Source organism: Dasypus novemcinctus, chromosome 29 (genome assembly GCF_030445035.2).
Source record: "Dasypus novemcinctus isolate mDasNov1 chromosome 29, mDasNov1.1.hap2, whole genome shotgun sequence".
NCBI classification, from domain to species: Eukaryota; Metazoa; Chordata; class Mammalia; order Cingulata; family Dasypodidae; genus Dasypus; species Dasypus novemcinctus.
Window position 1 is genome coordinate 34,027,979 of NC_080701.1, and position 16,423 is coordinate 34,044,401.

Genomic DNA, 16,423 nt, shown 5'->3' on the forward strand with positions numbered 1-16,423 from the left:
GTAAAGACCCTAAATATGAAAAATGACAAAACTCTTTCAAAAGAAATTAGAGAAGATATAAGTAAATGGAAAGCCAATCCATGCTCATGGATTGGAAGAGTAAATATTGCCAAGCTGTCAATTCTACTTCAAATGGTTTCCAGATTCAATGCCATCTCAATCAAAATTTCAACAGCCTTCTTTGCAGAAAAGGAAAAGCCAATCATTGAATTTATGTGGAAGGGAAGGAGTACCATATTGCCAAAACCATTTTGAAAAATAAAAATGATGTTGAAGGACTCATACATCCTAATATTAAAAATTAATACAAAGCTACAGTGGTAAAAATAGCATACTTGCATAAGGATAGATATAAATTTAAAAATTTGCATTGACAATCGGAAAAAAAATCTGATGACATATTTCAAATATAGTTTTATGAGCTTTTATATAAAATACAGCATAATTAATTAAAATGCATTTGCTTTTAACTATGTTGTGCCTTCAAAATATATGATAAGGGATATCTTGTTGTCCCACAGCACTGGATGCCTAGAAATTTCACTGAGGTGAAGGCCCCTGAATTTTTTTTTTTAAATTTTTATTTTTATTTATTTTTTATTTATTTATTTATTTTATTGACTTTGTAATAATATTACATTAAAAATATACATGTGAGGTCCCATTCAACCCCACCCCCCCACCCCACCTCTCCCCCCCCCCCCAGCAACACTCGTTCCCATCATCATGACACATCCATTGGATTTGGTAAGTACATCTTTGGGCACCTCTGCACCTCATAGTCAGTGGTCCACATCATGGCCCACACTCTCCTCCATTCCATCCAGTGGGCCCTGCGAGGATTTACAATGTCCGGTGATCGCCTCTGAAGCACCATCCAGGGCAGCTCCATGTCCCAAAGCCTCCACCTCTCATTTCTTCCTGCCTTTCCCCACACCCATCAGCCACCATGTCCACTTTTCCCAATCCAATGCCACCTCTTCTATGTGGACATTGGATTGGTTGTGTCCATTGCACCTCTATGTCAAGAGGAGGCTCAGATTCCACATGGATGCTGGATGCAATCCTCCCACTCTCAGTTGCAATCACTCTAGGCTCCATGGTGTGGTGGTTGTCCTTCTTCAACTCCATCTTAGCTGAGTGTGGTAAGTCCAATAAATCATATTGTAGGTGCTGGAGTCTGTTGAGGCTCAGGACCTGGCTATCACATTGTCAGTCCAGAGATTCAAATCCCCTAAATATATCTTAAACGCCAACGTTAACTGCACCTCCAGCACATTAGCATGAAAGTCTTATGAAGGAAGATCCCATCTGAGTCCAGATTCATCACACATAAACACCAGTTCCAAAAAGGGGCCATCTGACCTGGTAGTTAACCCCATCGGCCATAACTCCCATGGGTCTCTTTAGCCCTCGAAGGAACCGATATCTGGGGGTTGTATCTGCTTTATCTGTCTCTCTGACTCTGCTCAGTTGTGCATGAGGGCAATCCTTCTGCCAGCCTCCAGACTCTTTTTTAGAAACTCGTAGCCATATAAACTCATTTCTCTTTTCCATTTCCCCCTTACTTTAGTTCAAACAGCATTTTAAAGTCATGTTATTTTATGTAGACAGGGATATTCTGCTGATCCACATTGAACCTTCCGTATAAGGTCATTTTCCAGTTGCATCATCAGTTGGTAGTTGATAGTGGTCCCTCGGTGCCCGGGAGGCTCATCCCCGGGTGTCATGTCCCACGCTGGGGGGAAGGCACTGCATCTACATGCTGAGTTTGGCTTCGAGACTGGCCACATTTGAGTAACCTGAAGGCTGACAGGAGGAAATTCCCAGGCACAATGTTGCTCTAGGCCTTGTTCTTATTCTAGGCTTATCAGCTCACAAGCACAGTCACTAGCATCAGGGGCTCACCGTTGAACCCTCACTCCCTCCCGGTCCCCGCCACTGCACCCGGGAGACCGTCGCTGCTCCCCTAGGGACCACGACAGAGCACCACTGGCCAGGAACCCAGTACCCCCCCCTGCTGTGGTTTTTATTTTTTTTTTTTTTTGAGCAATATTCGTAGATTTTATTTCAAGTATATGTCATACATACAACCTTAGAATCCTCTTTGTAGTTTCATTTGGCTCTTTTTTTTTTTTTAATTTTTTTATTTTTTATTGACTTTGTAATAATATTACATTAAAAATATATATGTGAGGTCCCATTCAACCCCACCCCCCCACCTCCCCTCTCCCCCCCCCCAACAACACTCGTTCCCATCATCATGACACATCCATTGGATTTGGTAAGTACATCTTTGGGCACCTCTGCACCTCATATACATTGGTTCACATCATGGCCCATACTCTCCTCTATTCCATCATGTAGGCCCTGTGAGGATTTACAATGTCCGGTGATTACCTCTGAAGCACCATCCAGGGCAGCTCCATGTCCCGAAGACGCCTCCACCTCTCATCTCTTCCTGCCTTTCCCCATAGCCTTTGTCCATTATGTCCACTTTTCCCAATCCAATGCCACCTCTTCTATGTGGACACTGGATTGGTTGTGTCCATTGCACCTTTATGTCAAGAGGAGGCTCAGATTCCACCTGGATGCTGGATGCAATCCTCCCATTTTCAGTTGTAATCACTCTAGGCTCCATGGTGTGGTGGTTGTCCTTCTTCACCTCCATCTTAGCTGAGTGTGGTAAGTCCAATAAATCAGATTGTAGGTGCTGGAGTCTGTTGAGGCTCAGGATCTGGCTATCACATTGTCAGTCCAGAGATTCAAATCCCCTAAATATATCTTAAACCCCAACATTAACTGCACCTCCAGCACATTAGCATGAAAGTCTTATGAAGGGAGATCCCATCTGAGTCCAGATTCATCACACATAAACACCATTTCCAAAGAGGGGCCATCTGCCCTGGTAGTTAACCCCATCGGCCATGACCATAACTCCCATGGGTCTCTTTAGCCCTCAAAGGAACCAATATCTGGGGGTTGTATCTGCTTTATCTGTCTCTCTGACTCTGCTCAGTTGTGCATGAGGGCAAACCTTCTGCCAGCCTCCAGACTCTTTTTTAGAAATTCGTAGCCATATAAACTCATTTCTCCTTTCCATTTCCCCCTTACTTTAGGTCAAACAGCATTTTAAAGTCATGGTATTTTATGTAGACATGGATATTCTGCTGATCCGCATTGAACCTTCCGTATAAGGTCATTTTCCAGTTGCATCATCAGTTGGTAGTTGATAGTGGTCCCTCGTTGCCAGGGAGGCTCATCCCCGGGTGTCATGTCCCACGCTGGGGGGAAGGCATTGCATTTACATGCTGAGTTTGGCTTCGAGACTGGCCACATTTGAGTAACATGAAGGCTGACAGAAGGAAATTCCCAGGCACAAAGTTGCTCTAGGCCTTGTTATTATTTTGGGTTTATCAGCTCACAAGCATAGTCATTAGTATCAGGGGCTCACTGTTGAACCCTCACTCCCTCCCGGTCCCCACCACTGTACCTGGGAGACTGTCGCTGCTCCCCTAGGGACCACGACAGAGCACCACTGGCCAGGAACCCAGTACCCCCCCTACTGTGGTTTTTAATTGTTGCCACTATGAGTATATCCAAACATTACCATGCACCCTGGACATATGTTCTGTACAGCTCCCTGTCAGCCATATATCACCTGTCATTGGTATCCCATACCAGTATCCCTCCATTGCCATTGTTGAAACACTCTGTGATCCAGAACTCCCCGAAATTTGAAGCCCAATATAATGTCATGGTCCCTTACTAGGGAATGGCATATAGCGAGGGATTTAAAGGTTAGATAAAGAACTTGGATAAAGTTAGATAAAGAACTTAGATAAAGAATGTTGACTTGAAAAAATTCTACATCCTATCTTTTTTTTTTTTTTCCCCCCTAATTATTCAGCTTCTCTTCACAGGAGTCCTAGACCACAGCAATGCATATATATAATATACAGCACTCCCATACATCCCCCACAAAAACCTTTCTTTTTCCTTCCAGAGCAATACACTTACACCCTATTCACATCATATTTACTTAACGTGATGTACAGAGTCTGAGACATTAGGTTTCTAACAAGGTGACATCTGTGCTTACATTATGGTGCATACTTTAGGATACACAGTTCTTTACATTCTTAGTTATCCTATGTTTTACATTATGGTTTACATTATCAGTCTGTCATCTCCTATATGTTATGGTGTAATATTACATGTTTTATATCCATCCTTGTGTACTCTCAAGAAACTCCTCTCTTACCCCCCCATTTACCTTGGTTCCACACATTTAACGTCCATTTTCCCTTCCACCTTGGTGCCCACAGTGACAGCCAACCTCCGTTTCCTGAGGAGCCACTTCCAGAGATAGATGGAATAGTGTTCAGGGCCTAACTTGCTCAACTGCCCCAATGCCCTGGGAGCCACCCTTTCTCTCGAGGGATACAGTTCCCTCTATTTGGTGGCATCAGTCCTCCCCAGGATGTGGGTCCACCCCCACTCTCACTACTTGGGTTTCTACCCCATAGTGACACCCACTCTGGCAGAATGAGCATTTAGACATTCCCCAGGAGCCCGTCCTGCATCAGACCCTCCCCTCCGAGCATTCTAAACAGGTAACCCTCTTTATTATATTTTGATATGATTTTCTCGGCATTTTACTCTCCACCAACACCTAACCCTCTCCTGTGTTCGTATGCTACCCCTCCCTCCCCCCACTTTTGGGCAATGTCACCCATCCGTCCCTCCCCAGCCACCCTCAAACCCGCAAAGCCCCAACCAAAGGCAACCCCTTGCCCCCCTTTTATCTCTTCTTTGTGTTCATACTTACCACCATCTCGTCTTAAATTCCACCCCTGCAGACATCGGCTCATATCCTTCCTCCACCCTCCGATTTCCTGTAAGCCTATCGTTCAGTCTCTTGCTATCTAAGGCAGCTTGTTTATTTCATATCATTGAGGTCATGTAGTATTTGTCCTTCAATGTCTGGGTTGCTTCACTCAACATAAGATTCTCAAGATTCATCCATGTTATCACATGTGTTTGTAGTGTGTTTGTTCTTACAGCCGAGTAGTATTCCATTGTGTGTATATACCACATTTTATTGATCCACTCATCTGTTGATGGGCATTTGGGTTGATTCCAACTTTTGGCAATAGTGAACAATGCTGCTATGAACATTGGTGTACATATATCTGTTTGTGTCCTTGTTTTCAGTTCTGCTGGGTATATACCCAGCAGTGGTATTGCTGGGTCATATGGCAAATCTATGGCTAGTTTTTTGAGAAAACGCCATACTGTCCTCCAGAACGGTTGGATCCTTCTGCATTCCCACCAGCAGTGGATGAGTGTTCCCCTTCCTTCACATCCTCTCCAGCACTTGTATTCTTCTGTTTTTTTCATAGCTGCCAATCTTATGGGTGTAAGATGGTATCTCATTGTAGTTTTGATTTGCATTTCCCTGATAGCTAGAGATTTGGAACATTTTTTCATGTGCTTTTTTGCCATTTGTATTTCTTCTTCGGAGAAGTGTCTGTTTAAGTCTTTTTCCCATTTTTTGAATGGGTTGTTTATCTTTTTATTTTCAAGATATAGAAGTTCTTTATATATGCACGTTATAAGTTTCTTATCAGATATATGATTGCCAAATATTTTCTCCCACTGTGTGGGCTCCCTTTTTACTTTCTTGACAAACTCCTTTGAGGTGCAGAAGGCTTTTATTTTGAGGTAGTCCCATTTATCTATTAGTTCTTTTGCTGCTCGTGCTTTTGGTGAGATATTCATAAATCCATTTCCTATTACAAGGTCCTGTAGATGTTTCCCTACACTGCTTTCTAAGGTTTTTATGGTCTTGGCTCTTATATTTAGGTCTTTGATCCATCTTGAGTTGATCTTTGTATAAGGTGTAAGATGGTAATCCTCTTTCATTCTTCTACATATGGCTATCCAGTTCTCCAGACACCATTTGTTGAATAGGCCACTCTCTCCCAGTTGAGAGGGTTTGGTGGCTTTATCGAATATTATGTGGCTGTATATGTGAGGTTCTATTTCAGAGCTTTCAATTCGATTCCATTGGTCTATGTGTCTCTCCTTATGCCAATACCATGCTGTTTTCACCACCGTAGCTTTGTAGTATGTTTTGAAGTCAGGTAGTGTGATTCCTCCAATTTCGTTTTTCTTTTTAAGTATGTCTTTGGCTATTCGGGGTCTCTTTCCTTTCCAAATAAATTTCATAGTTAGTTTTTCTAGTTCCTTAAAGAAGGCTGCATTGATTTTTATTGGGATTGCATTGTATGTGTAGATCAGTTTTGGTAGGATAGACATCTTAATAATATTCAGTCTTCCTATCCATGAACAAGGAATAGTCTTCCATTTATTTAGGTCTTCTTTGATTTCCTTGAACAATCTTGTATAGTCTCGGTGTATAAGTTCTTTACCTCTTTAGTTAGATTTATTCCTAAGTATTTGATTTTTTTATTTACTATTGTGAATGGTATTTGTTTCTTGATTTCCTCCTGATCTGGCTCATTATTAGTGTACAGAAATGCTACTGATTTTTGCGCATTGATCTTATAACCTGCGACTTTACTAAACTCATTTATGAGTTCTAGAATCTTCGTTGTAGATCTCTCAGGGTTTTCTATGTATAGGATCATGTCATCTGCAAATAATGAAATTTTGACTTCTTCCTTTCCAATTTGAATGCCTTTTATTTCTGGTTCTTGCCTCAGTGCTCGAGCAAGTACTTCTAAGACAATGTTAAATAGGAGTGGAGACAGTGGGCATCCTTGTCTTGTTCCTGAGTTTAGAGGGAAGGAGTCTAGGATTTCTCCATTGTAAACAATATTGGCTTTAGGTTTTTCATATATAGTCTTTATCATGTTCAAAAAATTCCCTTGTATTCCAATCTTTTGGAGTGTTTTTATCAAGAAAGGGTGCTGTATTTTGTCAAATGCTTTTTCTGCATCAATAGATATAATCATGTGATTTTTTTCCTTCAATCTGTTTATATGGTGTATTACGTTGATTGATTTTCTTATGTTAAACCATCCTTGCATACCTGGGATGAATCCCACTTGGTCGTGGTGTATAATACGTTTAATGTGTTGTTGAATACGATTAGCAAGTATTTTGTTAAGTATTTTTGCGTCTAGATTCATTAGAGAAATTGGTCTGTAATTTTCCTTTCTTGTGATGTCTTTGTTTGGCTTTGGTACTAGGGTAATGTTGGCATCATAGAAGGAGTTGGGTAATGTTCTTTCTGTTTCGATTTTTTGGAATAGTTTCAGCAGGATTGGTGTCAGTTCTTTCCGGAATGTTTTGTAGAATTCACTTGTGAAGCCATCTGGCCCTGGGCTCTTCTTAGTTGGGAGATTTTTAATAACTGATTCTATCTCTCTGCTTGTGATTGGTTTGTTAAGATCATCAATTTCTTCTTTCGTCAATATGGGCTGCTTATGTGTTTCTAGGAATTTGTCCATTTCCTCTAGATTGTCATTTTTGTTGGAATATAGTTTTTCAAAATATCCTCTTATGATAGTCTTTATTTCTGTGGGGTCAGTGGTGATATCGCCTTTCTCATTTCTTATTTTGTGTATTTGCATCTTCTCTCTTTTTTTCTTTGTTAGTGTTGCTAAAGGTTTGTCAATTTTGTTAATCTTCTCAAAAAACCAGCTCTTGGTCTTGTTTATCTGTTCAAGTGCTTTCTTATTTTCTATTTCATTTAGTTCTGCTCTTATCTTTGTTATTTCCTTCCTTCTTCTTCCTGTTGGGTCACTTTGTTGTTGTTTTCTAATTCCTTCAAATGTGCAGTTAGTTCTTCAATTTTTGCTCTTTCTTCTTTTTTGATATATGAATTTATGGCTATAAACTTCCCTCTCAGTACTGCTTTTGCTGTATCCCATAAATTTTGGTATGTTGTGTTATCATTATCATTTGTTTCAAGGTAGTCATTGATTTCTTTTGAGATTTCCTCTTTGACCCACTGTTTTTCTAAGAGTGTGCTGTTTAATTTCCAAATTGTGGGGTGAAATCTGGGCTTCTGTCCCTTGCAAATCTCCAGCTTGACTCCACTGTGGTCAGAGATAATGTTTTGTATGATTTCAATCTTTCTGAATTCGTTCAGCCTTTCTTTGTGGCCTAGCATATGATCTATCTTGGAGATCTATCCATGTGCGCTTGAGAAAAATGTATATCCTGCTGTGTTTGGGTGTAGCGATCTATATATATCTATTAGATCCAGCTCCTCTAATATACTATTCAGATGTTTTGTTTCTTTAGTGATTCTCTTTTGAGATGTTCTGTCCAGAGTTGATAGTGGTGTATTAAAATCCCCCACTATAATTGTAGATGTATCTATTCTTTCACTTAGTTTTTCCAGCGTTTGCCTGACGTATTTAGAGGCACCCTTGTTAGGGGCATAGATATTTATGATTGTTCGATCTTCTTGCCAGATTTTCCCTTTCACTAAAATGTAGTATCCTTCTTTGTCTCTCACAATTGTTTCACATTTAAAGTCTATTTTGTCTGATATTAATATAGCTACTCCTGCCTTTTTTTGGTTATTGTTAGCTTGTATGATTGTTTTCCAGCCATTCACTTTCAATCTCCATGCGTCTCTGGGTCTAAGATGTGTCTCTTGTAGACAGCATATGGATGGGTCATATTTCCTTATCCAATGTCCCAGTCTGAATCTTTTGATAGGTGAGTTTAATCCGTTGACATTCAGTGTTATTACTATCAAGGAATTATTTGTGTTAGCCATATTTTGATTGGATTTGTGTTTGTCATATTTTGTTTGTATATTTTTTTTTGTCTTTTTTGTTATTGTTGTTGGTCTTATACTCTCCTCCAACTCTGCCTTTCCTGTTTTCTTCTTTCTTCCTGTAGAACTCCCTTTAGAATTTCTTGAAGGGGAGGTTTCTTGTTGGTATACTCTTTCAGTTTCTGTTTGTCTGCGAATATTTTGAACTCTCCATCATGTTTGAATGCTAATTTAGCTGGATAGAGTATTCTTGGTTGGAAATTTCTTTCCTTTAGTACCTTGACTATATCATACCACTGCCTTCTTGCCTCCATGGTTTCAGAAGAGAAATCAGCACTTAATCTAATTGAGCTTCCCTTGTATGTGATGGTTTTCTTTTCTCTTGCTGCTTTTAGGATTTTCTCTTTGTCTTGAGCCTTGGATATTTTGACAAGTATATGTCTTGGGGTGGGCCTGTTGGGGTTTATGACTTGTGGAGTGCGCTGTGCTTCTTGGATATGTACATCTGTCTCTTTCAGTAGATTTGGGAAGTTTTCAGCCATTATTTCCTGCAGCACTCCTTCTGACCCCTTTCCCTTCTCTTCACCTTCTGGAATGCCTATAATACGTATGTTTGAGCGTTTTGCATTGTCATTCAGGTCCCTAAATCCTAATTGGATTTTTTCTATCTTCTTATTGACCCCTTCTACTATCTGTTTGATTTCTGAAGTACTGTCTTCCACATCACTAATTCTCTGCTCTGTCTCTTCTAGTCTGCTGATATTTGCTGCTAGTGTATTTTTGATTTCTTGAACTGTGGTGTTCATTCCCATCATATCTATTATGTTTTTTCGTATGTCTGCAATTTCCCCTCCAAGTGATGTCTTCATGTTGTTAACCTCTTTCATTACTTCGTCAAATTTGTCGGTGATAAATGTTCTGAGATCTTTCATTGCTTGTGCCAAGTTTTGCTCCCCTTCGTGATTATTGGTTTGTTGATTGGATTCAGCCATGTTTTCCTGATTACTGGTTTGGTTTGTAGATTTTTGTTGCTTTCTGGTCATCTCTTTATCTTGACGGATTTAATCAGTTCCTTAGCTTCTTTGTCTGCTCTTGGAGGTTAATTAGCTGTTATTTTTGCATCGGTGTTATATCTTCTCTTTGTCACTTTTTTCTTCTTATTCTAGTTTCTTGTTGTTGGTTAAGTTCACTTTAAAGGAAAGTATTAGTGTTGGGGAAAGCCAATTGTGTAAGCAAGGGAAAAGTGTAAAGTAATATTGGTGATATATGTTAACAAAGCAAGAATATGAGATCTGGGAGGATGGAGGTTAGATTTATGTAAATTGTGTAGAGTTATAGCAGTAGGTAGAGTACCTATTATGAGGTAGGTGATTGAATATAGGAGGCTTATGGTATGAGCTAAAAAGCTATTGATTTCGTGAGAGAGGGAAAGAGAAAAAAAAGTGGTAATAGTTTCAAGCGTGGATAACAGACAGAAAACAAAACATAGGTATTAGAAATTAAGACTTAGACCCTTCGTGGATCGAAGAAAGGGCGGTGGGAGGTGGAATATGGGAGAGCCAGTAGATGGTGGCGGATATCAAGATGTAGGGGCAAGAGGATAGTGCAGGTAGGCTAAATCAGTTCACACAGAAATGAGGCAGTGGAGGATGGGAAAATCCAGCAAATATGAGGTGTTCCCTGTAGCACCTATTGTGTACTTGAATTAAAATAAAATAAGTGGAAAATGAGGGACAAGAGGGAAAGAGAAAACCGAAAAAAAAACACTAATTATAATAAAGAAAAAAAGAAAGACAAGAAGAAAGGAAGAAAGAAAAAGAGGATAGGTACACGGTGGGGAACAGATAGGGGGAAGAGAGATACAGGTATACAAGTGTCACAATTACAACACTATCTAAAACAACAAGCAAAAAAACCCCTAAATAACTGTATAAAAAAAAAAAAGGGACTTTGGGGGGCACGCTAGGAGAAAAGACTAGGGGATAATGCAATATTAGCAATCAGGGCGTCAAAAAGAGTAAAAAATAAGATAAAGTGAAGATAAAAACAAAACAATATGAACCAATAAAGATAAAACACAAACGTTAAGGTCCAGAGCATTCAAGGACCCCAGGTAGACCCCAGGGCGTGATGGATTCGGGGGTGGAAAGTCTGAGACACTGAAGACTCAAGAGGTGTGAGTCTGGGGTGTGGACCGCCAGAGTCCAGGGGACCCAGACCTGGCAACCTCAAATCTGGTCCACAGAAAGCTTAGGAGCCCCGCAGTGCAACACAGCCCTCAAGGATCCCCGTAGCTGGGTGCCAGCCCCGTGGGGGAAGATAGATTGGCGAATTCTATATTGAATGTCTGATCTCTGAAATTCACCTAACTCCTCAGGGTATCAGCCTTTGGACAGCTCCCTCCCTGTGCTCCCACGCAACGGCCACTTGAGGGCGCCTCTACACCACGGCCAGTTCAATGACCCAGATCCCAAGCCCCACCGGGTGGGGTGGGCTTCAGCTGGAAACGCCGAAAACAGACTCTAAGATCCGAAATCCCAAACTTCGCAAAATATTCCCCAATCAGCTTCTAGGCGTGTCTTCCTCCCTCACTGCACCCTACAACAGTCTCCCAATTGTGTCCCCTTATTGTCCAAAATCCAATTCCGTTGCAGATCGGCAGCCGGACCTGTGGGGATGGGGCTCCAGGCGGAAGCGCTACTCCCCCCCGGTCCGGAGACCAAAAACGTCCCCGCTTCACAGGGAAACACCGTCTGTCTCCGCAAATCAATCTGCAAAGGAGTCTTGTCCCAACAATCCCTCACCAGCCAGCCCAGTATCCGCGAATTTCTCAGCACCACAAAGCCTCTAGAATAAGGAAAAAAAAACAAAAAACAAAACAAAAACCCTGGCCGCCGCGGCTCCGGAGCTGCCGGAGTGCCCGCTACCGCGTCTCCGCCCACCCAAGGAGGGAACTTCCCGCGCCCAGCTGGGACCTCCGTTTATATATTATAGACGTATCCTCTCTGTTACCTTCCCACCGAATTGACGTCCAGACACCTTCCAACCAGCAAAAATCCCCGAAACAGCGCGGTCCCAAAGAGCCTTCAACGCTGCCCAGCCGCCCCCTGCAGAGACACTACCAGGCAAGCTCACGCAGCCACCATCTTCTCCCAGCATCCCTTGTTGGATTTATTTCCCATCTTCTGACATGCAAATAACTTACCAATAAGACTGCAGTAGTTGTAGTGGTATTATTTACCACTGAACCTATGTAATAAGATTTAAAGTCCAGAAGGGAGAGTCCTCCATTTTCTCTCTTCCTTTTTGAGGTGTTTCTGGTATTCAAGGTCACTTATCCTTCCAAATAATTTTGCTAATTGTGTCTTCCATTTCTTTAAAAAAATGCTCATGGAATTTTTATTGGGATTACATTGAATCTGTGTATCAATTTGGGTTGAATTGCCATCTTAATGATATTTGGTCTTCCAATCCATGAGCACAGAACATTCTTCCATTTATTTAGGTTTTTCGTTTGTTTTTTTTTTTTTTTTTTGCTTTTACCAATGCACTGTAGTTTTCTGAATAGAAGAGATTTACTTCCATAGTTAAGTTTATTCCAAAATGTTTGATCCTTTTAGCTGCTCTTGTAAATGGAATTTTTCCCCTAACTTCCACCTCAGAGTGCCCATTACTAGTGTATAGAAACACTAATGATTTGTGTTTCTTAAACCATCCCTATGGGTGTGGCCCATTATAAATAGGACATTTTAATGCAGTTACTTCAGTTATGTTGTGGTCGAAATGAATCAGATGGATTTTAATCCAGATTACTGGAGCCCTTCATAAGGAGAGTAAAAGTCAGTTGAAGAGAGAGACCACAGGGATTAACCAGATCTGGAAGAGAAGGGAATGGGAAAAAGACCTGTGTATTGTCATGTGACATAAAAAGCAAGGAACTACAAGATTAAGATTGATGTCGAGCAAACTGATACTAATTCTGGCAGGAAGCAAGCCTCTAGTCACTGAAATTGAGGGCCAATAAATTCCTTTTGTTATGCCAACCTATTCTGTGGCCTTTGTTCAGCAACTAGGAAACTAAGACAGTAGCCATTCTATTGGACATGAAAGAGTATTTAATTCTGGTTTTGATTTGGATTTACCTAATGGTTAAAGAATTTAAGAGTCTTTTCATGTGCACAATAAGACAAAAGAAATCAAATACTTAGCGGTCATTATTCATAGATGATGGAACTGTCTCCACAGGAAATATTAAAGACCACAGAAAATATTGTGAAAACTTAACATAAATATAAATATAAAATACAAAAAATTATATTACCTTCAAATAGACCTTTTCACAGCAAATAGGTTAAAGCTGAGGTCACTGGAAAGGAAAGAGCAGGATACTGGTGGGCTATACAATGAAGGAAATTGCATTATACACTGGATAGAATATATCCAGTGGGTATGCTTATCAGATATTCTTGGTTGAGTGTATTAGCATGAGCAGCATGAATGATAATAATTCTTTGCTAAATAAATTGGCTGAGATCTGGCTCAATGGTCACCCACATGAACATTAGAACAATTTATTAGGTAGCAACCTGCCAAACTATATCCATTGTGAAGTCTTGAAAGATTCATTGATAAGAGTGACATGGGGATTGGAACCAAGAATTGCTGTATGATAACATTGTATTGCTCTTCGCTATGTGGGGATGTCAAGCAATAACACTAGGGAATTAACAGTCATTGCGTACATTCACATTCTGGTGCCAGTCTATCTTCTAAGTGTTTCTCCTTTCTTAGGTATTTTCTGTGTATGACAACCATGTGAGGAATACATTATTATAATTTATATTTTACAGAGGGTGAAGCTGAGACAAAGAGTGCTATGCAGATAATAAAATATATGAATCTGAAACACGAAGGAGGTGGGATGGGTGAAGGTGTAAACTAGGATGTAATCAGCTACAGACAGCCTTGCACATAATGGGGCAAATGAGAGAGATGCATCAATAGAGGGGAAAGGACTAACTACTGAGCTCTAAGGTGCTCTGATATTAAGAAGCCTGTCAGAAAACCTGGAGATGAGTAATGTCTTAGGCCTGGTTCATGGACATTTAGTCCATAACAGAAGAATGTAACAACTTATATCATATCTAACAATTCATACACCTGCCAATTTTTCATCATGCTAAAATTGCCATCTTGGCTCTCTTCTTTTTCAAAAATTATAATAAAAAATGTACTTATGATACCATTTTCAGATATTCTGTGTGTACTCAATTTTAAAACTTCTGTAGTGTAACGCTTGAACTGGGGCAGAATTTTTTTGCTTGAATGATTGTACATTTAAACTCATAGCCAGATGAAAGGTTCTTAGTACCTGCACATTCTACAGTGTGAGTGGCAGAAAGAGAGCTCTCTCTCTCCAAAGTAAAGACAAGGATGGCAGATTTGATTTGTGCACAATCTTATATTCTATAATTTCATTGTTCAAGCTCTTTTCTATTTCTTATTTTTTTAATTTTGGGAAGAATTGGTAATTGAACCCAAGACCTCATACACAGGAAGTAGGCACTTGAACACTGAATTATACCCACTCCTCCTTTTCTCCTTTTCCTTAATTCTAAATTGTATTTGGGGGAAGCAGATGTAGCTCAAGTGAATGGGCTTCCACCTACCATAAGGAAGAACCTAGTTTCTATCCCTGGAGCCTCCTGGTGAAAAAGAAGAGAAACCATGCTTGCACAATGAGCCAGTGCCTGCATGGTGAGCTGAGTACCCACGCCATGAGTGAAGTACCTATGTGGTGAACCAAGTGCTCATGCATTGAGCCAAGTGCCTGTGTGGGTGCCCAGCTAGCAAGATGAGTGCCCATGTGGTGAGCTGAGTGCCTGCATAATTGCCCACATGTCAAGCCAGTGCCCACATGGTGAGCCAGTGCCTACATGGTGAGGCATGTGCCCATACAGCAAGCCAAGTACCACACAGTGAGCCAGTGCTCACACAAGTGAGTCATGCAGCAAGATGATGATGCAACAAAAGAGAGACAAAGGGGAGAGTCTAGGTGAAGTACAGCAGAGACCAGGAACTGAGGTGGCACAATTGGCAGGAAAGCTCTCTCCACATCAGAGGTCACCAGGATTGAATCCCTGTGAATCCTAGAAGAGAAAGAGGAGAAGAGAAGGCAAAAAGAGAAATAGATACAGAAGATCACACACTGAATGGACACAGACAGTAAAAACAGCAGGGCAGGGGAGGAGGAGAGGAAAAATCAGTTGGCAGAGCAAATGTAGATTAACTGTTTAAGTGCCTGCTTCTCTTGTATGAGGTCCCAGATTCAATCCCCCATACCTCCTAAAAAAATAAAAAATAGAAAAAGAAATAATTGTATTTGGGATAATGTCAATTTATTTATTCCTGTTTTCACAGAAGAAATAAAGAAGCTGTGCAAAGTTAAATCCCCCAAAATATTGATTAATTACTTAATTCACTCATTCAACAAATATTTTTGGGTTCTTGGCAGGTACCAGTTACCATATACATAATAGTCATATACTGACAACATCCAAACAAGATATTGTCTTCACAGAACATTATTGTGTGAAGTAGGCATATGATAAGCAAAATATCACACATGTAATATTATATTAGGAGGGATACATGTTATTTTAGCAGCATCCCAAGTGTCTCCCTCACCAAATGTACTTTCTTTATGTGACACCCGTATGAATAAAATCTTTGAAAATACTCAGGAAAGTCATTATCTATATGAAAACCTGATTTCATTTCTTTCATTCTATTTTTTTTTTACCTACCTCTTTGTTGGTTTTCAGTTTTGGATATAATTTTGCAGCAGATGATAGGACACACAGCAATTCCTGCTTTGGAGCATAAATGATGCTTGCTGTGGAAGCATGAGGGACTCCATGGTATTTTCAGTGACTTCCAAGTGAAGTGTGAGAGTGGGTACATCACAAAGAATGGCTAGGGAGTTATTCCTCTTCCCATCTGCTCTTTGCATCTTTCTCTGTAGATTATGACAGAATTGAAACCTCTTTTCATTTTGCAACTTTTAAGAAAAACGATGGATTTTTTTTTCCTGCATGGCCTTTTGAAAATGTTTGGCAAGATAAATTATTAAAACAAACTGAATGTAAAATTTTCTTCTATTTTTCTTCTTACCCTACCTAATTCAAGGAGATAATAGGACTCTGAAAAGCAAAAGCTTTGAAAAGTGTATGGCTCTTCAGGTGTTTTTCATAATCAGCTCATTGAAAGTGGTCACACCAAGTGAACTGGAGACTGAGGGGAAGGTGAGTTGTTGTGGGAAAAGAGAGTCCCAGATATTGGTAAAAGACAGGGCTCTGTTAATTGCTTCTTTCTTGGGGTCGGTAGTCAACAATTCAGAGGGAAAGTGTAGATGTAGGGAAACGAATCTAATGGTGCTCCTTGCCTTGTCAAGCTGCCCATGCTCAAATAGGGCATTGAAGCAGCAGAGCCAATGCTTCAGGGAAAGGGGTGCATTAACCCTCTTTACCAATGCTCTGGTACTTCATTATATCTTGGAGAAAATTGCAGAACCAGTGGGAGGTATGCACTAAGAAGAAATAATTTTAAGTTTTCTACCATTTGGTAAGCAGGCACCTCCAACATGGAGTTTCATTTACT